Below are 24076 nucleotides of genomic sequence, written 5' to 3'. Positions count from 1 at the left end.
TGAAATATGTTCACAAGATGTTCAACACAAACTGTGTCAGATTTTCTGCCACTGGGACCATTTTCAGGTCCTGACCTGATTCACTGCAGCTGTGTGCCTTCCGGTTTAATCTTCCACACATTTATGAATATGTGTCCAGAATTCAGTTAGGAATAGTGGTCATCCTGAGGAGGCGAAAAGTTGCAGTGCTGACATGGAAGCAGCCTTCAGCTGTGTCAGCAGTGAGAGCTTCGGAGGGGGTGGGGGGGGGGGGGGGGGGGGGGGGGTGCCGGGGGGGTGGTGGTGGTGTATAGGGGTTAATGATGACCCAAGCAGTCTGCTGGGGGAGCTGTCACTGCACACACACACACACATACATACACGCACTCACATACACACACATGCACACACACACGCAAACACAAACACACATACGCGCATGCACTCACACACGCACGTGCATACATGCACACACAAACACACGCGCGCACGCACATAGCCACATAAATAGACAGGCACATACACAAACACATACACCCATAAACACACACATACACACAGAAACAGACACACACACATATAGACACACACAGACACACATTCACAGACACAAACACACACTCACACAGACACATACACACACACACAGATGCATACAGGCATACACACATACTCACAGACATATATATGCATATACGTACACAGGCACGCACACATACAGACACACACACAGAAAGGCATACATACACACATATACATACAGACAAACACACACATATGTGTAAATAGGCATACGGACCCATATACAGACACAACACGGTCACACACACTCACAGCAGATACACACATACATGTACAGAGGAACCTTGATTATCTGAAGGACATGGGCGGGGAATATTTCATTTGATTAATTGAATTCTGGATAATCGAATGCCAGCTAACCTAGGTTAGACAAGCATCAGGACCCTGCAATCTTGCTGGATAATCCATTATTTGGATAATTGAATGCGGGATAATCAAGGTTCCTCTGTACACAGGCACACACACATTCAGACACACGCACACACAGAAGCACATTCGCATACAGACAGACACAGAAAGACATACACACATATACATACAATATACAGACACACATACATAAAAACACGCTAATAGACACACGGACAAGGACAGACACATACACATTTGATAAAACCTTGTATTGAAAAATAACCACCCAACGTGAGCAGGGAACAAAGGAATGCAGAGGTGAGCTTTCCCCACTCTACCCCAGTACTGGGGTTCAGTCTCAATCTCAGGACTGAATGATCTTGCTGCAGCATTCTTCCCTTCTCTCACAGCTACTTTTTGGTTTTTCTGAGGAATCGTGGAGTCTTTGTGTCAGAGAAATTTGCCCAATAGGTTAGAGATCACAAAACACAGCTCAAAGTGAAACTGACAACAGTTTATTGCAAGCAATATCCCTGGAGGAGAAAGCAGACTAGCTGACTTTTTTTTATTTCAAAATATACTTTATTCATAGAAATAAATCTTTGGTACCTGTACAATTTGTTATGTTTTTCATAAATATATACGTTGCATGTCTTAACATTACAAAGAACAGATTGAATTAATCGAATTTACAGTTATCCTATTTACAGTTCCCTTTATTAACCATCCAGTCTTTTATTATTTAGCTGTGGCTTCAGCGGAACCCACCTAGTGAGTGGGTGCCCTGTTATACAATAGCAAAGGAACCTTCTTTAACCCCCAGTTTATGGGGTTACCATTGTCCATTTAACTGTCCTGTCTCTGGGGTAGTTGTCTGCATCCCCACGGTGAGCACGAACTGCTGGACCTTCACTGGGCAGATGTAGCTATCCAGCTCCTCACTGGGGTCATTTACCCTCTCTGGTGTCATTGAGCCAAGGCAAGGGTCCGCACCGTCCAGTTCTGTGTCTGACAATGGGACTGTCAGAGGATCACAGCTCTCAGTTACCTGTAGTTGTGGGGCAGTGGGTACCCCCTGGTTCTCACTGGATGGAGGGTGGACTTCGGGGGGGGGGGGGGGGGGGGGGGGGTGGCGGTCCATTGTTTCCTGGTTGGGAGGAAATGCCCTCCTCTTTATCTACGGCGCTCTGTCTCTTTTTCTGGTGGTGATGACCTTCTTTGTGCCCGTCTTTCCCATCCGAAGAACCGGCCATCTCTCCCTCGTGCAGCTGTCTTTTCCCCCTTTGCTAGGAGGCTTTGGGGGCCTGGCAGGATTTTCTCTTCCTGTTTTTAACCGGTATCCACTCCTCTGCCTTCTCGATTACCTCCTCCTCCATTGCTTCCATCTGCCCAGCTAGAGCTAGGATCAGCTGCTGTGTCTCTCCGCTGGCTGCTGCCCTCATCCACTCCAGCCTGTTCTTCTTTCTGGGTGCCACCAGCCTCCATTTCCCTGCTGTCTGGGTGGACCTTGCTGGTCTTTTGGGGGTCCACGGCTCACATTGCCACCTCCAGCCATCTGTGTGTAAGTGCTCCGAAAGCTAGTGTGCTTCCAATTAAATCTGTGTGATTTTTAACTTCATTATTTTCAACTGTTATAGGTTCAAATACAGGGACAGTAAATCCTTCTCCCTTCGCTCCGGACACCGTTATTTTCTGATCTGTAAGTTGTACTCCTCTAAGGATAAAATCTAAGGATGACCTCGCTGCCCCCTTGTGTACTAGGAAAACTAGATCTTCCCTATAAGGGTCTACCTTTACGTTTATCAAGGGTTCCTGATGGGTCTCCGGGGGCAGGAACCCCTGAGACCCCTAGTCTTCATCAAAGTTCATGAGCGGGATAGTTTGTCCTTCCCTTTGTATTTCAGGACACTCCCACTTAAAGTGTCCTCTCCTTCCACAATGGTAACACCCTGCTTGTTGGGGTCTCCACGCCTGTCCTTATCCCTGTCGATTGGATCCTACAAAAGGTCCTTCTCATCCTCTACCCCGCCCTCCATGTTCTACATGCTGCCACCTTCCACTCCGGTTGCTAGTCACTGGTTCGATTCTTTTCTTGACTATTTTGTCAACCGTGGCTACCATCATTTTTGCCTTCTGTTTCTGCTTCTCATTCTCTCTCTTTACAGACCCTTTTTGTGGCTCTCTTAATAATTCATCAAGTGATTTCTCACGCCACCCATCTATTTTCTGAATTTGTTTCTGGATGTCTGACCATGCCTTAGTTACATGGTCCTTTAGGAGGCCCTGAGCTACTGGGTCCTCAGGATTCATCCCTGAGTATTTTCTCATTGAATCTCGAAGTCTCTGTAAAAAGGCCGAGGGGGTCTCAACTTTCTCCTTGCGGACATCAAATGCTTTCGATAGGTTTTGTGATTTTGGGACTGCTTCCCTAATGCCCTTAATAATTAGGATTTTAAGATCTTTCATTAGGTTGAGATCTTCTGCATTATTGTTGTTCCATTGTGGATCAATGTTAGGGAATTTTTGCTCCACTGCTGGTGCCTCACCACCTGGGGATTCTCGCATTCCCAAGCCCGCCTTATTAATCCTCTTTCCTCACCAGTAAGCTATAGTCAATTCCTTTGACTCTAGTATGTCATCCCCAGTCACCAAGGCAATACTTAAAAATCTCTTTTCTTACCGTGATCCGTGCACAGAGTTGCCTGACTGCAGCTGCGCCTACTGTAAACGATGGGGACTCAAACCCCACGAACCTCTTTACTGGTTCAGAATGACTCTGTTAGGATTCTGGTCAGTCAACCTGGAGGGGCACCCACCATCGAGAAACACGGGACCGTTCTAAAAGGGAACGGGACGCGTCTTCCAAGCCATCGACAGCGCCCACTCTGCCGGTGATGACAGGATCCCAGACACAAGCCCCCACATTGTGAGAAACAAAGCTCACTTATCAATAAATTTTAGTCCACGTCAAATTCTGAAACAGCAAATTTTACGGAAACGTACTTGCAAGATGGGTGTCTAATGAGTAGGCACCCCAATCTGAGGACATGATTGGGCTATATAAAGTTATGAGAGTCATAGTTAGAATAGACAGGGAGAAATGTTTCCTCTTGGTGGAATGATCAATGTCCAGAGTGCTAAGTTTAAGGTCAGGGGCAAGATGTCTAGAAGGGGTGTGAGGAAATTCTTTTTAGCTCTCATAGAATGGTGGAAATCCAGAAGTTATGTATGCAGTTCAGCTGCGCATCTCGGTCCTCCCCTTTTACCCCATTGGTTACTGTTGCTGTAGCGCATAGCCTATCACAAGCTCCAGCTTCACTCTGCCTTTGTCTACCTTCACTCCGCCTCTGTTCACTTCTCCCATTACTCTAAACCTATCGCCCCTTACTCCTATTTATCTTATTCCTTATATGTGACTATCCTGGCACAGTTTGCTGTCTTCATGCGATCATCCTGCCAAACTAAATTCTGTCCTTTGGCCACATCCCTCCTGCAACTGGTACACTCTTCACCTGCTACAGATACACCCTGCTCAATGGTTGCTCTGTCTTATTAGTCATAGATAATTCTACCTATTTTCACTTCTCCTATTTTCCTGCGACCAGTACACCCTAGTCCATGGTTGCTCTGCCCTATTAGTCATAGATAATTCTATCTGTTTTTGCTTCTTACTGTTTAGTATTTGCATGCGAGCCCAATTTTATCATGCAAGCTTTTGCAGAAGCAACACCTGTTCCCCTATGCTGCACAATTTTAACCCTACACCTTACATCTAGCATATCTCCCTTCCAGTATATTAGTCCCCTTCAATTCAGTTGCAATCCATCCTCCTAGTACAGGTCACTTCTACCCCAGAAGAGACTCCAAAGATCCAAAAAGTTAATCCCTCTCCCATACACCAGCTCCTCATCTTCTCTGTCCTCCTAATCCTACCCTCACTAGCTCGCAGTGAATGAACACTTGAAATGTCATAATATTCAAGACTGTGACAAGGTGCTGGAAAGTGGGATTAGTGTAGATTTAGAGTAATTTTGTCAGTGTAGACTTGCTGGGCCAATGGGCCACCTCTATACTGGATGATTCTATGCACTTGGGCAGGCCAAACCAGGAAGGGAATATATGATGAACAGTAACTCCTTAGAAAGCACCGAAGATCAAAGGATTTGTATGTCTGCCAGTCCCTTATCACTATCATTAGTTTCTATACCACACTCTATACATACTATTTCTATATATATACCAGATTATATATATACAGACAAAGAAGGACACCAATTTGACTTGGACAACACACACATCGTAAGAGAGGTGAAACAAAGACATGCACAAGAATTCTTAGAGACATGGCATTCTAACCAGAACTCCATCAGTAAACATTTTGTCTTAGATCCTATCTGCCTTCCCTTGAAAACAGAACTGGAAATGATATCGCCCAACTTAAGAAACCAAGACCTATAAATAGAGAGGCAGGACACACCGCTAGTACTTCACCAGAGACTCTCACTGATGATGTTACCTAGTCATGGTGACGAAACGTCTGAAAGCATACCTTCCATGTCAGCAATCTAACTTACATACTTAATCCCAGGACAGGTAGCTAAAGTGGTTAAGAAGGCACTATGGATATTTGTCCTTATTAGCTAATGCAAAAGAGTTTAAGAGAGTGGAGGTTATGCTGGAACTGTATAAAATGTTGACTAGGCCACAACTCAAGCATTCGGAGGAGTGTGGTGCTGAGAGAGTTTGCCTGGGATGGAGAATTTCAGTTATGAAGAGAAATTGGACAGACTGGAGTTGTTTTCCATGGATCAAAGGAGATGAAGGAGGGGAGGACATGATTGGGCTATATAAAGTTATGAGAGTCATAGTTAGAATAGACAGGGAGAAATGTTTCCCCTTGGTGGAGCGATCAATGTCCAGAGTGCTAAGTTCAAAGTAAGGGGCAGAATGTCTAGGAGGGGTGTGGGGAAATTCTTTATGGCTCTCATAGAATGGTGGAATTAAAGAATTACCAGTTTTAAATCCTAAACTCTTGCTGGTATTTGATTAGAGAGAGAGGCAACTCCCACCCCCCCCACCTCCGCGTCAACAACGCCCGTCAAATATCCTGCCTCGATATCAAAATTAGACGGGAGAAGGCCATAAAATAAGAAGCCATGCTTAGGAGATATTGACTGACTTAACAAGTTAAAACTGGAATCATTCACAGTTCCAAAGGAAATAGATTACAAATGATCAGTAAAGACTCTCAAGACATATTTTGCACCTTGAAGTCTGCCATCTGCAGGTTTTATGTTGTGTTAGAAAGTGTTGGCTCAAGAGATGCCATTTTGTTAAAGATTTTTCATTGGAGTTTTCTTCTTTTGGGATGTGTCTATATTCTTTTCTTTTAATTCCTGCAAATAAAGGAATTTCTTTTGTCTGTTTCACTTCCAGCCTATTCTTCACCTTCGTCTGTTACCCTTAGACATGACAGAGCAGCTGAATAAAGTGCAGTACCCAAATGACTGTCAAACATACCAGAAACCAGCAGGAGCTCCGAATGATTGATTGATTGACTGATTGTTTTGATTTGTTGTCACTTGTACCTAAGTACAGTGAAAAGCTTTGTTTGTGAGCAGTACAGGCAGGTAATAGTAAGCAAGGACACACTGATCATAGCGTGAAAAAAGACTTGGACACAGTGAGGCATACAGGTTACATTGCACATGACATGTGCTAGGCAAGATCGACATTAGCAAGGTCAGCATCATCTAAAGTTAAAGAGTCCATTCATCAGTCTAATAACGGTGGGAAGAAGCTCCTGGTGCATGTGTTCAAGCTTCTGTATCATTTGCCTGACAGAAGAGGTTGTAGGAGAGCATAACCGGGGTGGGATTGGGTCTTTGATAACATTGGCAGCATTTCTGCAGCAGCGGGCCTTGTAAAAGGAGTCCGTGAATCGAAGGTTGGCTTCTGCAATGGTCTGGGCTGTGCACACCACCTTCTGTAGTTTATTAGGTCCTGGGCAGTGCAGTTGCCCAACTAAGCTTCTATGCACCCAGACAGTATGCTTTCAATGGTGCATCCATAGAAGTTGGTGAGGGTCCTTATGGACATGCCAAATTTCCTGAGCTGTATGAGGAAGAAGAGGTGTTGTTGTGCCTTCTTGACCATCGCATCTACGTGCGAAGTCCAGGACAGGTTGCCAGTTATCGTCACACTGAGGAACTTGATGGTCTCCACCCTCTCAACCTCAGTACTGTTGATGTAGATGGGGGTGTGTCCTCCTCTTTTCTTTCTGACGTCAATGGTCCATTCTTTAGTTTTGCCGACATTGGGAGAGAGGGCGTTCTCATTGTAGCACATCACCAAGCCCCCCTTCTCACTTCTGTATTTAGAATCATCATTGTTTGGTATCCGTCCTATCACAGTGGTGTCATCAGCAAACATATAGATGGCATTTGTTTGGAATTTGGCAACACAGATATGGGTGCACAGAGAGTACAGTAGGTGTACACTCGCTGAGAATGCAACCAGGTGAGGCACCAGTGTTATTGTGGAGGAGGTGCAATTATCTATCTTCACTGCCTGCGGTCTTTGGGTCAAAAAGCTGAGGATTCAGTTGCAGAGGACAGAGCCAAGACCTTGATTGTTGAGTTTTGAGATAAATCTGCAGGGGATAATGGTGTTGAAAACAGAGATGTAATCGATGAGCAGGAGTTTAACCTAGGTGTCCTTGTTGTCCAGGTGTAGCAGCAGAGACTCTTTGCCATTGGAAGCCTTTAGTTCAAATTCTCTCAGGGGGTTCTCAGGAATTTCACAGCTGTACTCAGCCACTGTGACCTTTAAGTGTCATGTCCCCAGTTATGACCTTACAAACACTTCTGCCTTTTTCTTTATTTTTATGTATATATTTATTGAAAACATTTTTCACTCTTTCTTAAAATACAAGCCAAAAAATTTATAAAAGTACAAAAGTACAGAAAAGTAGAAATAATATCGCACTATTATATTACAGTAACATTGACAATAAACAATATTCTTCAAGATACAGTCATCGCATATTTACTTAACCCAAATAAGCAGAAACTCAAATAAAGTAAAATAACATTAAATTAAATTACAATCCATGAAAATTAAATTACACTACATTATATTACATTATGCCAGTCTCCACACCTCCATCAAAGCTCCTGTCCACGGGAACAACAGTTACTATACCCGTATTTACTAGGCTTTCATACGCCCCACCCCGTGGTTTCCAGACCACCATATATGGTCCTTGTGGCTATATAAAGGCCCTAATCAGTACTGCCGACAGAGCCATTTTTATGCAATTTAGAAAGGGCCACCATGTCTTATAAAATTGCTCCATTCCGTGGTGCACCATACTTGTCGGGTAATCTTAAGCCATGTGATCCATCACAAGTCTGTGACACCCTGCAGACCTGAGGGCTTTTCTGATATCCAATTCATTAGGATGTTTTTCCTCGCATAGTGTGTAAGAATATTGATTAACCTCTTCCTGTGCTCACCCAAAGAGGGAAGATTTGGTAGTCGCAAAAGAAGGGGATAAGATCTTCTTTAACTTCCATTCCCAGGATCCTCTCCAGTTCATTCACTGTGCCCCCCCCCAGTATCCACAGATCTTATAACAGGACCAAAAACAATGTGTAAGGGTGTCAAATACTGTTTTTACATTGGGGACATTTCGTGGATGATCCTTTCTTAAACTTTGCTAACCTCTCTGGCACCTATGGGCCATGTGGAGGGTCTTCAACTGAATCGCTTGTGCCTTATTGCATATTGAAATTTTCTTTACATTCCCTCATATATCCTCCCATGTTTCCAATGAGATTTCTTCCCCTAACTCCAGACTCCAAATCTCATGGAGTCTCTCCATATCCCGCCAGGCATTCCCTCCCTGCAGATGATATATGGTACGAGCTGAGAGAGTGCCCCACATCAGAGCACTCTTCATTCTATACCCGAGTTGTCGGACTGGACCAAGAGTATAGTCTTCTTTTGTGTGTAAGCCCTAACCTGGAAATATCGGAAAAGTTCTCTGTTAGGGATTCCGTATTTATGGCCTAATTGGCTGAAAGATATCAAGGAGAAAGTGAGGACTGCAGATGCTGGAGATCAGAGCTGAAAATGTGTTGCTGGAAAAGCGCAGCAGGTCAGGCAGCATCCAAGGAGCAGGAGAATCGACGTTTCGGGCTCATGCCTTGAAGCGTGAAAGATATCAAGACTTCTCTCTCTCAAACAGATCTCTCAGACAGGAAACTCCTTTACCCTCCCATGCTCTGAAGCCCCAGTCCATTGACCTCGGTTTAAATCCTGGGGGTCCCACCAACGGGGTGAACACAAAGTCTAAAGCAAATTGCCCTCACCCTGCCGCATCATCCTCCATGCTTTCACCATGTTTATAATAATTGGAATGTCACAGTGCTCAACTACAGATCTCATCTTATCCATGAACAGTAAGTTTATGAGGGGACATCTCACCTGTGAGGCCTATACATCAAGTCAGATCAACTTTGAGTCATTATGCAACCATTTGCCTACATTTGACAACAGGGTGCCTATCTATCTCTTCAGATCTGGGAGGTCCTGTGGAAGTTGCAATTTGGTAAATTTAATTAAAGGGTGCCTATGGTAACAAATAAATGATCCAAGCCACCCCGCAAACCTCTGCAGCACCTGGTTGGGTCATAACAATGGGAGCATCCTCAAAGGATATAATAATCAAGGAAGAACATTCATTTTAATCAAGGCTATATGGCCTATTCCCGATATGGGTAGTCCTTCCCATTGGTGCAAATCCTGCTTTATCCTCTCAAATAGTTCCGTACAGCTGCTAGAAGTAAGGGGTAATAAAAATTCCCAGATAGAGAAAACCTTTCTGTGACCATCTAAAAGGAAACTCCATTCCGTCCTCCAGCCCCTCCAACCTCTACCATTCCCCCCACGGGCATGGCTTCCAACTTTGTAAAATTTATCTTGTATCGCAAAAAGCTGCTGAATAATTTAATTTTTTGAATGAGCTGTGGTATGGATTTTTTGGAGTTAGCCAAAAACAAAAGGACATCATCCACATAGAGAGTGATTTTGTATTCCCACCTTTGGTGCCATTATTGCAGAGTCCTTTCAGATAGCCTCCTCCAGTGGTTCAAGTACCAAGGTAAATAGCAACGGCGACAGGGGACATCCCTGTTGGCTGCCCCTCCCCAACACTAAAATTGCTCAATTTAACCCCATACGTGATAATCGCCGCCTTGGGGTCTTTATATAACACTGCCATCCACCTGGCGAAGGCCCCTCCCAGACCAAAACAATCTAGAACAGCAAAGAGATATAACCATTCCACTCGATCAAAAGCCTTTTCTGCATCCAGAGAGAGACCACCAAACCCGGTATCAGTCTCTGCTGATATATTTGCACAATATTCAATATCCATCTGATATTGTTGGAGGAGCTGCGGCCCTTGAAAAAACCCAACTGGTGCTCTTTTATAATAATGGGCAGCACCTTCTCCAACCTCAGAGCCGACATCTTTGATAGGATTTTAAAATCCACATTCAACAACAAGATGTGTCTATATGAGGCGCAATCCTCAGGGTCTTTCCCTTTCTTTAAAATATAGGAGATATTAACCTCCCTAAGAGAGGCCAAGAGGCAGTCCTGGCTACACAAATGACCATACATTCCAACCGTGGTTCAGCTAACGTGTATAAACTCCTTGTAAAACTCACTCGGAACCAGTCTGGACCGGGTACCTTGCAACCTTGGAGCTGCTTTACCGTCTCTTGCACCTCCTGTACTGTCAGAGGTTCATTTAAAAGGGAGGTCTGAACTGCGTTTATACCGAGAAGGTCCAGGTTTTCAAAAAAGGATTCCATTCTCGCTTCTCCATCCTCACAGCCCTCCAACCGGTATAACTCTGCATGGAATTCCCAGAATCCGGCATTGATCTTCCTCAATTCACGAGTAACATTGCCAGCTCTCTCCCTGATAGAAGCAATGGACTGTGGGGCACTTTTCTTCCCAGCCAGGTAAGCCAGGTATCCACCTGGCTTATCCCCATATTCAAACAGCCTTTGCTTTGCAAAGGAGACCCCTCTGTTCACTGCCTGTGTGAGCACTGAGTCCAGAGCAGCCTGGAGAGCCGTGGCCCGTTGTAATTTGACCCCGGATGGTCTGGTATAATATGCCGATTCGACTGCCTTCAGGCAGGCTTTAAACATCAGCTGCTGCTCTCCTCCCTGCCTCCTTCTCATTGTCGAGTATGAAATAATCATTCCCCTTAAGAATACTTTGGTGGTCTCCCAGAGCACTGATGGATTTCTGACCGTACCCCGACTGATGTCCCAAAAAACCCTGAACTCCCTTGTGATATACTGTACAAAGTTGTCATCCTTCAACAGAAATGGATTCATGCGCCAGTGCTGCTCCACTACCTTTGGTCTTAACATCCGCATAGTTCAAAATAGTTATGCTGCCGATCCTGCAGGCCAAACACACCGACGGAACAGAGAACATACCAATTCTTGTGTGGCACTTGTGTGGATTGGAGTAAAAAGTAAAGTCCCTCCCATTCTGGTGGAGGCACCTTCACACATCCACAAGCCCCAACTCCTCACACAAGTCCACGAACTGTCTGGACTGCAGAGGTATACCTGACAGTCCTCTTGGCATCCTATCTATCCCAGTGTCCATGAGACAATTAAAGTCCCCTGTAATCGTAATAGTGACCCCAAGAGTCACTAATTTAGAGACTGCATTGACTAAACCTTTGAGAGGATGCACTGGACATTCAGGATGCCATACTCTCCTCCGTGTATCAGCACCTGGAGAATGGCGAACCATCCGTACTCACCCTTGATTTGACCTATCACCTGAAATGGGAGGTTCTTTCGTACCAATATGGCCACTCCTCTGCTTTTGGAGTTAAAGGAGAAGAATACCCTATCATGGTATACCCTATCACCCTGCTGTAACTTCAGATATTCCTCGTCAGTCCAATGTATCTCTTGCGCCAGCGCAATGTCAACACTTTCCTTCCCAAGATTTGAGAGCACCTTTTTCCTTTTAATGGAGGAATGCCTCCCCTTTATATTCCAGGTGCACCACCTGAACAAATCGTTAGCCATGACTGCACACTGCAGCCCACAGCCCCCCGAGAGGAAGAAGCCCATTCAATGTGCAACAGGTGAAGAAAAAAAAATTATCAAATCTAAACACTATACAAACACTACCAAAATTACTAAAACTAAAAAAACTAACCTCTACTCCTAACCCAAATAAATAAACACAAAAAATACAAATCCCCAGAGATCTCCCCCCCACTTGCCCATTGGGGGCATCCACTCACCTTCTAGTTAAGGCTACACCCCAAATCCAAGCAATGGGAAAAAAATTCCAAAAGTTAACAACGGATGCCCACCCTTCCCCCTCCATGTCTCAACCCCACACATCTTTACATCAAAGGAGTAACCACCCCTCACCCAACAAAACAGAACAACAGAATAGCTAATAACCTCAAAACAGATATAATACAAAACATACTGGATTGTACACAAAGCCTATATTGACTGAGATCTCAAAAGGGAAAAGAATAAAGAGAGGGAAGATAAAAAAAATTACATTATGCCATTGTCCGCACGCATCTTTTCCTCTTTCCCCCTCAGCCATAGTCTATCATTTCAGCAAGTTCAAAAGTTCTTTTACTTTTTCCTCCGAGTTGGAAGTTGTAGACAGTTCCTCCAGCATTGAAACGTAACACTGCCAGGTACGTCAGAGAATATTGAATATTTAAATCTCTTAATTTTTTCTTTCTTTCATCAAAGGTCTCCCTTTTCTTAATTATGGCCCCAGAAAAGTCATGATAAAACATTATCCTTGAACCTTTATAAGCCAAACCCTATGGATCTCCTCCCAGTTTTCTGCCTGTTTCTATTATTAATTGCTTTTCCTTATTGTGCTGAAGTCACACAAGGACCAGGCGGGGGCGCTAGACCGGCCTGGACCTGCGCATGGCAATCCGATGGGCCCACTCCATATTCACCCAGCCCAACTCGATCTCCAGCCCCAGCAACTCCAGCAGCCACCTCTCAAGAAAATCGGCAAGGTTTTCACCTTCCGCATGCTCGATAAGTCCACGATCCATAGATTTTTTTTTCTCCGAGACTTCCATTTTCAAGGTCATCTACTTGTTCCTGCAGGGCCTGAACCTGGCCTTCCAAGTTTGGACCTGCACCTTGGTGCTCTCCATCACGGCCTCCAAAGCCATGGTCCTCTGTTCCACTGCTTCCTCCAAAGCCCAGAACTCCTGTTCATGCTTTGTCAGCATGGCAATAATTGGTTCCAACGCTCCCTTGCTTTTCTCACGGAGTTTTGCCAACTCCATGAGTAAATGCTGTTGCTCCACTGAACTTAAGTGCACTGCCACAGAAGTCGAGGTAATGGCTGCAGTGTGCCCAACATAATAGGGGAGTGGCTGTCTGCTGTGCTCCCTTTGCTCCCTTTCCCTTGGATGTCTTCATTTCAGCTCCAGATCTGTCAAATCTTAATTTAAAAGGGCTCTAGGTATTCTACCTACTTTACATTACAAACTCTCCTCAGGGGGCCTAATGGGTGGGGGTTGGTGAAGGAGGGTGGTGGGGAGGGGGCTAGGAGTCCACCTTGACTGGGGTATAGCACAGAGCCCAACATAGCAGACTGTTCAGACTGTCCCCATCTTGAGTTCCTTCTGCCTTTTCCTTAACCAGGAGGAAAGAATGAGTGATGCAAAATTTCCTGATTGTACAAGAGAAAGACATCATTAAAAATCTCTGTTAGATGTTATTTAAGGGCTGTGCCCTCTTGTTTATTTTTGGCCTTCACTACAAAGCTGTGTTTAACCTGCAATTTGAAATACTAACTCTCCACAATTGCTCTGAAATGCCAAAGAGTAGCTGTGGGAGAGAGGGAGAAAGTTGCAGCAGACTATTCAGTCCTGAGATTTGGAATGAACATCAGTAGAGGGGTAGAGTGGAGAAAGCTCACCTCTGCATCCGTTTATTCCCTGTTCAAGTTTGATGGCTATTTAAGAAGATAATAATGCTATTTATTGAATATCATCAGACCTGATTTTAACTCAGTAAAAGCGAATGTCTTATCCCCAGTCCAAGGCAAGTGCAATTGAAAAACACAAAGCAAGAGGAAGCCCCCTTATATTACCTCAGCTAGATCTTTAACATCTTGGTTTATTATAGTAGAGAAACTCAGCAGGTCTGGCAGCATTTGTTGAGAAAGAAATAGAATTAATATTTTGAGTCTCCTCTTCAGAATCGCTGAGTTTCTCCAGCATTCTGAGCATTTGTTTCAGATTTTCAGCAGCGTTTTGTCTTTATTCTCTATTTAATTTTTGCTGAGTATTTGTTACTCCTCTATGAGCACAAGAATGAAATTAAAACAATCTAAAACATTCTCAGTTTAACCACGAAGTGATAGCTACAAGCATAATTCAACACAATCAAAGAGGCTAAGCATTTACCACTGACATCATTCACCAATGAAGCTAACTTTTGGATATGTAAAGGGCTCATGTAAAAATCTTTTAGGACAGACCCAGCAGCCCCAGAGAAAGTGAATGTGTGGATACTCCCAACCCAACGTACACAATCCCAGTTTCTCCATGTGTAGGTAACAGTATTGGCTGAAAACACAAGATAAAATGTAAACCATTCAATAAATGTTATTTTGAGCTTCTAGTAGGAGCTTTTAATTGAAAATATTATGAGCAAGAGAAATAGCCAGAAGTATCCCATATAAATTATTTAGCAAAATAAAACAAGATTTCTTTTAAATATAAACTCTAACTCCACAAGAAATTCCTGATACTAATCAATTGCATGTTTAATTCCATTCCCTAATTCCTTGCTTTTTTGTTTTTATTTCTTTTCTTGTCCAACTATTGCCCAACTGCCTGATTTCATTCAACATCATAATCTTCAACACTCTCTTACCAAATAACATAATCTTCCTTACAGTTTCATTCCCTGCTGTTAAGCTGAGAGTTTTCTCATTACTGTTTGTGACTGATTTGAGCAACACTACAGTGAGCCTTTCCTTAAACAGTCAAATCTCCCATGTCTCAGCCTGCACTCCTGTAATGTACAGAGAAAAACAAAGCCAAGAATATATCCAAACAACTCACCTGAAAGACTGACTTCTCTCCACATCCTTTGCCTGTCTTCTTTTCGAGTGCACATCAGAGAAAAATTGGCAGAGAACCATTGATCCAGTCTTTGCCTCTTGAAGGCATTGCCCTGGGGATAGTCACACAGATTCTACTTGGAGTGAGGAATGTGTGCACTGGAACAGGCAAATATATCAGACAGCTATAATAAGTAATGGGACAAATTGAACCGATACATTTAGTCTAGGGTGCATGGCAATCTGCAGTTAAGACATTGACTGCACTTCTGTGCAGTGTAAACATGAAAATTTATGCCAATTGAACTCATTTCAAATTTAATTTTGTGAGTTTTGCCCTATCTTTTCAAACTAAATAGCATGATTAAGCCAGTACCCTTGCCTACCTGAAGTTTGGTTCTTAACTTTGTGTTGAAATATAGATACAAATGAGGGGTGGCATGGTGGATCAGTGATTAGCAGTGCTGCCTCACAACACTAGGGACCCAGGTTTGATTCCAGTCTCAGGTGACTGTCTGTGCGGGGTTTGCACATTCTCTCTGTGTCTGCGTGGGTTTCCTCCCACAATCCAAAGATGTGCAGGTTAGGTGAATTAGCCATGCTAAATTCCCCATAGTGTTCAGCGATGTGTAGGCTAGGTGCATTAGTTTGGGTAAATGAAGGGAAATGGGTCTAGCTGGGTTATTCTTTGGAGGGTTGGTGTGGACATGTTGGGCTGAAGGGCCTATTTCCACACAGTAGGGATTCTAAAATCATTTTTTAGTAGAAGTTCTGAGTTGAGCTTTTGCTTATGCATTGGATTAATAGAAAAAATGTCCATATTCTTTCCTAAAGCTTGATTGCTTCCCTTCAATCAAGTCTGAACTATGTCCCCCATTTTTAAATGCAAATGGAGCAGTAGTGAAATGGAAATTATGCTGAATATACTTTGGCTTCACTTTCATCACAGCGCCCCCATTATGCCAGAGTGAATTGGAACAGACATCCTCTTCTGGGTGACCCTCCTGGTTGACCTCAAAGGTATTGTACCTCCCCTGCATCCCACCCAACCCATCTACCGGAATTTGCAAATGTCCATGCTCCCCAGCCTCAAGCATTGCCTCATTTGGTTGTTCACTGCATCCCAGATATTAGGGTGTTGCTCACTTCTGACCAACAGCACCTTCCCATCCCACCCTAATCATGATCTCATTCCCTCTCCCTTTGTATATGGAGACTTCCTCAACAGTATTTGTTGTCTCCCTCTGCATCTGAGCATTCTGCCTCCAGTCCCAATAATTAAGATGCCCAGCATCCATCCTGAAGCACTGGCCCCAAAAGTTCCCTTTCACTCGTAGTGATAGAGCCCCTGGACTAACCATGACCCACTCCCTGGCTATACAGATATGAAACCCCAGACTATCCTGACCAGATGCCTGACTGTGTCCAAACCCCTGGACTGATATTGGCAGCTTCCTTTGACTTACTGTATCAAAGTTCCCAAATTATACGGCCTCTGGATATCAGTGAAGATGAGTCTCCTTAGACTCTGGGCATGGTTGTTTCCTTACAGCACAGGCAGTATGTTTGTCTCATCAAACAGAAGCAAGAAACTGAGAATTTCCAGCGTGGAAGACAGAGCAGGTTGCTGGTGACCCCAGCTCGCTCCTCAGGACCACCATGTTGGGCACCCAGCACCACCTGGCTGCATGGTCTCAATGTTCACAGACACTGTCACATGGAGGAAGTGTGAGATTGAACTAGCAAGATGCCATGCAGAAACATGTCTGTCCCCATATCTGATAACTGCTAACAAGTCAAGCTGTCTGGTTTTGTGTGGATGCTTTGCATAGGCAAAACAATATAAACAGTTCTTTAAGCTGTTTCTGAGGTGTCAAAATGCTAAACAGCAAAAACAAGGGAAGGCAGGGGCACTATGAGCATCTGTAAAGTGCAAAGTGAGTGAACATCAAGAGCTGAAGTAAGCAGCCCTGAATTGCAACCTGGTTCAATCTGTGACCATGTGGCTGTCCCTCTGCACACAGCATCCTTCAAGCAGGATTGCAATGATATTGCTGCAACAACTGAAAATGAAGTATGGCTGGGCAGAAGTATACTGTAAAGTGATTGATGATGTAGCATGAGGGTGCAGAGAGCCAGGCATGTGTCGGATGCCAGTGTCACTGCACATGGTGCACATGCAGTCATACCCATGGAGACATGACCTGATGGTGCTGGCTGGTCTGTAGGAGCCAGTTGGAGTCGCCAGGTTCCAATTCACACTTTCATGTTGGGAATTCTTAGCTTCCAGTTTCCATCCAGCTCATGGTAGAAAGACCAACCACACAGTAATGAAGCAAGATTCATGGTAATGAGAGTAAAAATGAATGATAATCCCCATTAATAGGCCTCTAGTTGTTCACTAGTGAGAACCTCACCTTGAAGTTTGGAACTCTGCTGGAAAATGTAACTTGTTGGGCCCTTGGCCAGTATCTCACATGGTTTTCTTAGATTCCCTTCTATATCCTACATCATTCAGGGTCTAGGAAAATTTGATTTTGACCAATGCAATGTTATACAGATAAACTGAAATAAGCTTCCATTGTCACCACGAAGACTTCATTCTCACCAACTCTGTTCTCAGCTCCCTTTAGTGTTTGAAGGAAGTTAACGTAAGCCTCATCCTTTGATTAGGGACTTTATAGCTTACTGACCCCAGCACTGAGTTCAATAATATTAGACCACAAACTCTGCCTAATTTCTATTTCCTTTGACATTTTATTGTTTTAGATGGCTTAATTACTTATGATTCTGCTTTCTCTTTATACTTTATCAAGACCAATCTTTTGTTTCTTTACCTTTACCACATCCAGCACCCTTTGCCTTTCATCATTATTCCTTTTATCATTTCATCAGTTCTACACTCCAACTTACCTTTCAAAAGCAGCATACATTGCTGTACCACAGGTGCTGGAAATCCAAAATAAAAACAGAAAGCACTCAAAAAATAGGAAATGTTGCTGGGCAAAAAGTAATTGATCTCAAATGTTAACTTTGTTTATTTCTCCTGAAGTTACTGGGCATTCCAAAATTTCATGATTTTATTTCTCCCACAAACATTCCCTTTAGTTCTTTGCCCTCTACATCTTGTCACTGCCTCTGTTACATCGCCAACAGTAAAACTACTATAGATCAGAATAGTTCCTTTTTCTGCATTAGGCAACTTTTCACATTCTATGTGAAATAAAGTTAAGTCTACTTAATGACTAAATTATCAAAAAATATAGAACCTTCATAGGACCAGAATTTATAATGATAGTAACAGTAATCCTGCTAATAAATAGGGTAGTTGTATATTTTTAAACATGCATTTGTGAAATCATATTGTCATTGGCAATGGATTAGAAATATGAACAAGTTGTTGGGTGTTTTGCCAGCTGGTGGATGGATTTCTGTGGGCTCTGTGCCAACTACATTTTTCCACCCAAACAGCTGAATGAATGGCTTTGTACTAAACACCCAATTAACTTAATAAATGTCAAGCTGTCCATTGGCTCCATGCTGCAGCTGATCACTGTTGACATGCATGCACAGAAATGTGAAAACTTGCATAATATTTGTGCATGGCTGACTTAGTAATTTCCACAATGCCAGTCTTTCAAATCCTCTTTTCCTGAATGCTGGCCATCCTTCTTAGAAATGCAATGTGATTTTTCAGAAATAATGGTTATTTGACTGAGGAAGGATTTCAGATGAATTTACACTTGTTGAGGGAGATCAGTTGATAAATCTATAAAATACCAGAAACATCCATTCTGGAAACGTTACTTGTACTGAGTCAAAGCATCCGATTATGGTAATGTCTCCTGTGTACGAGAATCAGTGTGACTCAATAGAGGCTTGTTAAGACAGTCCAATAAGTATTCACACATTCAGGGTGAGATTTTGTGCTCCTAATTCAAGACTACATCAGATAAGGTGGGATACAAAATGGTGATCGAAGTGTGGATCGAGAAGTCCCACCCACTTTCATTTCAAGCTATATTCAATTGTCGGACAAGAGTCCTGCATGCTTCTCTTTCAAAGTTACGGCGACCATTCTGAAAGCGAACATTTCAGAGCATCTAAAATTTCCTTGGATATGACCACATTTTGAAAGGCTCTCAGAATCATCCCTGGTGAGTGGGGAAGTTAACCACAGATTGAAGACAGGACTTTTATAAAAGATGAGCAAAAATGGTATAGTCCCATTTTCATTTAATCATTCAATGCTGTAGATTGGTGACATGGTTGCACAGTGGCTAGTATAATGGCCTCATAATGCCAGGGACCCAGCATCCAGCATTGGGCCACTGTCTGTATAGAGTTTGCATGTTCTCTACATGTTTGCATGTACTTCTGTCAGATATTCTGGTTTACTTCCATAGTTCAATGTTATGCAGGTTAGCTGATTTGGCTATGCTAAATTATCCAAGGATGTGCAGGTTAGGCGAATTAGCCCTGGCAGATACAGGGTTCTGGGGCTTGGTGGAGGGGGGAATACATGGGTCTGGGTGGGATGCTATTTGGAGGGTCAGCACAGACTCAATGGACCCGAAAGATGTCTTTCTACTTTGTAGGGATTCAATGGATTATTTCTATTTTTACCGTTATTGATGATGTCAGTGAAGTGATTAGAAAATATATGTGACCATTACATAATGTGTTGTCATGTTGTTACTTGTAAATTCTGAGAAACAGCAAGCTGTTATGTGAACAGGATTCTAAAGAGTGGCAAAATCATCAGATGTGTTAAATCACTGGATGGATGAAGTGTTGGCTCTTTATAAGACAGCTCAGCCATCTGTTTTGCTTTTGAATTATTTAACAGATTTCTGACACTTTGGCTGTCTTCTTACACCACATTGAGAGAGCCATCTTGGGAATATTAGTTGATGACTCGGCTGCTTTGAAAGGCACTACTGAATTCTGCATTTCAGGGTTTGATTTCACATTTGTCCTGGGGAAATGTAAGTTTGTTTGTTTTGACAAATCCATGATCTAAGAAGCAAATATTTTTTGAGTATATCTTCAAGTAGTTTGGTTACTTTTGGAAGATTTTAAGTTTTTTTTCAACAAGTTAACAGTTGTTAATAAAGAGCTCCCGAGTTCTGTCTACAAATTGGATATTGGTTTGGAGGTTAAAAGGAGTGAGGGGGTAAAGAGGTGAATGAGGGCAGGCGATGAAGGGAAAAAGACTGACAGAAGTGAAAATCAGGGAGTAGGGTGAGGAAGACTTCACATACAGAATTGAGCTGATGTTTTACTGACTAGGGGTAGAGCTTTCAAAATGGCCCCTTCAACATTAGCAGGTTTGTGGTTATGAGGGAGTTACAGCATGGAGAAAATTGTCATTTTTATCAGCAAAAAATAAAAAGCCAATTTGGTGCGTGTGCAGATAGAAAATATTTAAAAATGGGAGAGCAGGATGAGAGAGAAGGCAATTGTTACCCGAGGCATTATAAATAGAGATAGAGAACAAAAGCAAAGCCAATTATGTGCTTTACTAAATCATTGTTTATAAAAATTGTAGAGAGGGACTAAAATCAGGTCAAAAATGGAACATGCTACTGGTTCCCTGGTAAAGTGTTCACTACCACCCAAGATGTAAATCCATGAAAAGGACATTACGTAAACATGTTTTTTGCTTGTCTATTTTAACTGCAGAGCATCTTCCCTGCCTTTCATTTTCAGTTGCCCAGCTAAGTGTGGGCTGCTAAGGGGACATGTTATCTATGATTGCAGGAGCAACATCGGTTGTCAGTCTGATTATGTAAGTGCTCTTGAGCTATTTATCTTCAGACGAGTGGAGATGCAGATCACGAGTTCGAGTCAGACCACAGTGCTAACTGCACACACAATTCAGAAGAAGCAAGAAGATGAACAGAGAAGCCACCGTGATAATTCTGCTCCTGATTCTTTGTGCAGTTGCTCAAGGTATATGTAAATGGCTATATTCCTTATCAGGATTAAGAAGGATCATTTTCTGCATGAATAATGGAATTTCACTGTAAACCTTATTATCTGATATCAGGCTTGATTCGAGGGTGTGAATGTTATTGAGATAAATATAGAATTAGACATTTACCCCGGTCATCGCAGAGAGACAAGTCATTTAGGATGGCTGCAGTTTTGACTCCACATTATATGTGATCATTTTTCCATGATTCCTAACCCAAAAGTACCCTGATGGACTTAGCTTCCTGTTAGATAGGGAACATACAGTTGCTACTGAAAGTGTGGAGCAGGGGCCCATTCTCTGACCTCAAGGCTCCCTAATCCCTGAGACCCAAGAGATCTTTGTTTTGTAGGAGGATTGGGGTGCAGTCTGAGGGAGGGTGTGTTGTGCTCCTCTGTTCCAGAAATGTGAAGCCTTCCTTCCTGTGACGCAAGACGAAGTCCATTTGAAAGCTTGTATCTCCAACATTTACAGATATCAGCCTCAACTCACACTCTCACTTTTGAGTCAGAAGGTCTTGGATACAAGCTCCACTCCCAACATTCATATCCGTAGCTAAACTAAGTCTAATGGAATACTAAAGAGATGTCATCCTCCCAATGAATCCAAAGTTGGAGCTTCGTCTTGTTATCTTGGTCAATATTAAATAAAAACATTTTAAGAAACAGATAATCTAGTGATTTGTAAATAGTTAATTGTAAATTGTAGGTCTTGGTGAGGGTAAGATGGCTTTTCCAATTTGCTATATTGCAATAGCGACTGAATTTCATTTGCGGTAATAGCATAAAATGTTCAGAAAGCATATTGTATTTACATTAAAGTTTGTTCTTTTTTTTATTTATCATTTAGGATTATTAAAAATGTGGATGGGTAGATTTACAGTACATTTATTGTCAGTGAGCTTAAGTATAATATACTTGCATGATCTCTGGATCTGCTTGGGAGAATTTTATTCATGTTCTTCTACCTGTGTGGTCCATATGGCTTTTCTCATTGATATCAATGAAAAAAGGCATGTGGTTCGAATAGGCAGCCTCCTACTCAAGGAAATGCTGTAAATCTATTCATGCAAATTATTTTCTCCTCAGTTGACTACAATTCAGATGGGCAAAAGTGAGGATTGCAGATGCTGGAAACCAGAGTTTAGATCAGAGTGGTGCTGAAAAAGCACAGCAGATCAGGCAGCATCCGAGAAGCAGGAAAATCAATGTTTCGGGCAAAAGTCCTTCATCAGGATGGAGGGTTTTTGCCCAAAACATTGATTTTCCTGCTCCTCAGATGCTGCCTGATCTGCTGTGCTTTTCCAGCACCACTCTGATCTAAACACTACAATTCAGATAACCAATATCTACCAATGATAACAATATTTCCACAGAAACCAAAATTTTTCAGGATTAGCTTGATTTTTCCAATGTGGAATCCAAATCTAAAATAAAAAAAAATGGGAGGAAGCTCTAAATTTACTGTTGGGACAGTAAAGCACATGGAACAGATTGTCTGTCTCTTTAGAATTGGTCTTATCATAATTTAATCTCTTATCAGAGTTGAAATAACTCCACAAAGGCCAATATTCCATCACCAAGTCACCCTTTATTTATACATGCATAGTACATGACACTGACCAAACTTGCACAGGACTGGTTCCGAGAGTGAGCAGAGCCAGTGACATTCCTGTTCTTAACTATCAGTCATAACTTCCTGATTGGACCAGCTTGACAGCCCCAGTCAGGGAACTCACATTCACGGTGTCAAGACATCCACATCTGCCATCTCGTCCTCAGAGATTTCTTCAATGTTAGGCAGAGGGGGCGAACACACAGGTTCTGACAGCCTTGCATGGCATTTGGAGGGGCCGGGTATGTTTCGCTCTTGCCCTGTTTGCAAGGTTGTAGCTTTCGTGTGGTGCATGTGCTTGTTCTGGACCGCCTCACCTACACAGACTTTGTATGTTATAGGATCTGATCTTGCATCGACCCTACCTCTTAGCCATGCAGGGTTATTGCTGTGGATTTGACACTAAAGTTTGTCCCCAGAAGGAATATGCCTCTCTAATTTAGAGGAGTCTGGTGTCTGGTATTGGCATTCCTACTGCCGTTTCACCTTTGCCAGCATCCCTGCCCCCAGGTCCAGGAAGATCAGATTTAACCTGGTGCAGAGTCTTCTCCCCATTAGCAACTCTGCTGAAGGCATCTCGCTAGTTGGGGGGGGGATGCTGGATGGCGGTGGTGGGGGTGGTGGGGGTCCTAGAATCAACAGGAACTGAGACAGATTGGCATTGAGTTAAACTTTAAGCCTTCCTCCTAAGTTTAGATTGCCCTTTCCACCAGAGCATTGCGTGATGGATGATGTGGAGCTGTCCTTACATGCCGCATGCCATTCGACTTTAGAAAATACTCAAAATCGCTGCTGGTAAACGACGACTCCTTATCTGGCCCAACACCTCCAGGAGTCTGTGTATTTTAAAACATGCTGACAACTTTTCAATCATTGTCCCCCGCATTTGACAAATAAACTCTATGCACATCCAACCATTTTTAATGGGCATCCACAATGACTAAAACCTTAGACCCCATGAAAGGCACAGTGTTGCTGATGTGTAACCAAGTCCTGGATTTACCCAGCCATTCCCACAAATGTGGGGAAGCCACTGGTGGCATGTTTTGTCCATTAGTATTGGGTGTCCATTTAACCAGACGTTTATTTTGATTGGTTCTGATTTGGTTGGTGCTCAGCAATTTGACTGTTCTCAAATCAGCTGTAGGTCAACTTTCCAAGATGTGTACCTTCCTGGATACCAGCCTATGAGTTGTCTTATTCAATTCAGGTCTGGGGGCATTCTTTTACTGTCTCGAACCCACATACCGGCAGCAATTAGAATGGCCTGCCAGCCCCGATCCTCAGGAAAGTTTTAACCATTTATCCAAGGCTTGGTTTTGTTTTGGCGTTTTTCAGTGGGCTGACCTAGGATCTTTCTGTTCAGGATATGTCCCGAGTTTGGCTATGCAA

The sequence above is a fragment of the Hemiscyllium ocellatum genome, chromosome 1, assembly GCF_020745735.1.
Source record: "Hemiscyllium ocellatum isolate sHemOce1 chromosome 1, sHemOce1.pat.X.cur, whole genome shotgun sequence".
Classification (NCBI taxonomy): domain Eukaryota; kingdom Metazoa; phylum Chordata; class Chondrichthyes; order Orectolobiformes; family Hemiscylliidae; genus Hemiscyllium; species Hemiscyllium ocellatum.
This window is presented reverse-complemented; position numbering follows the sequence as displayed.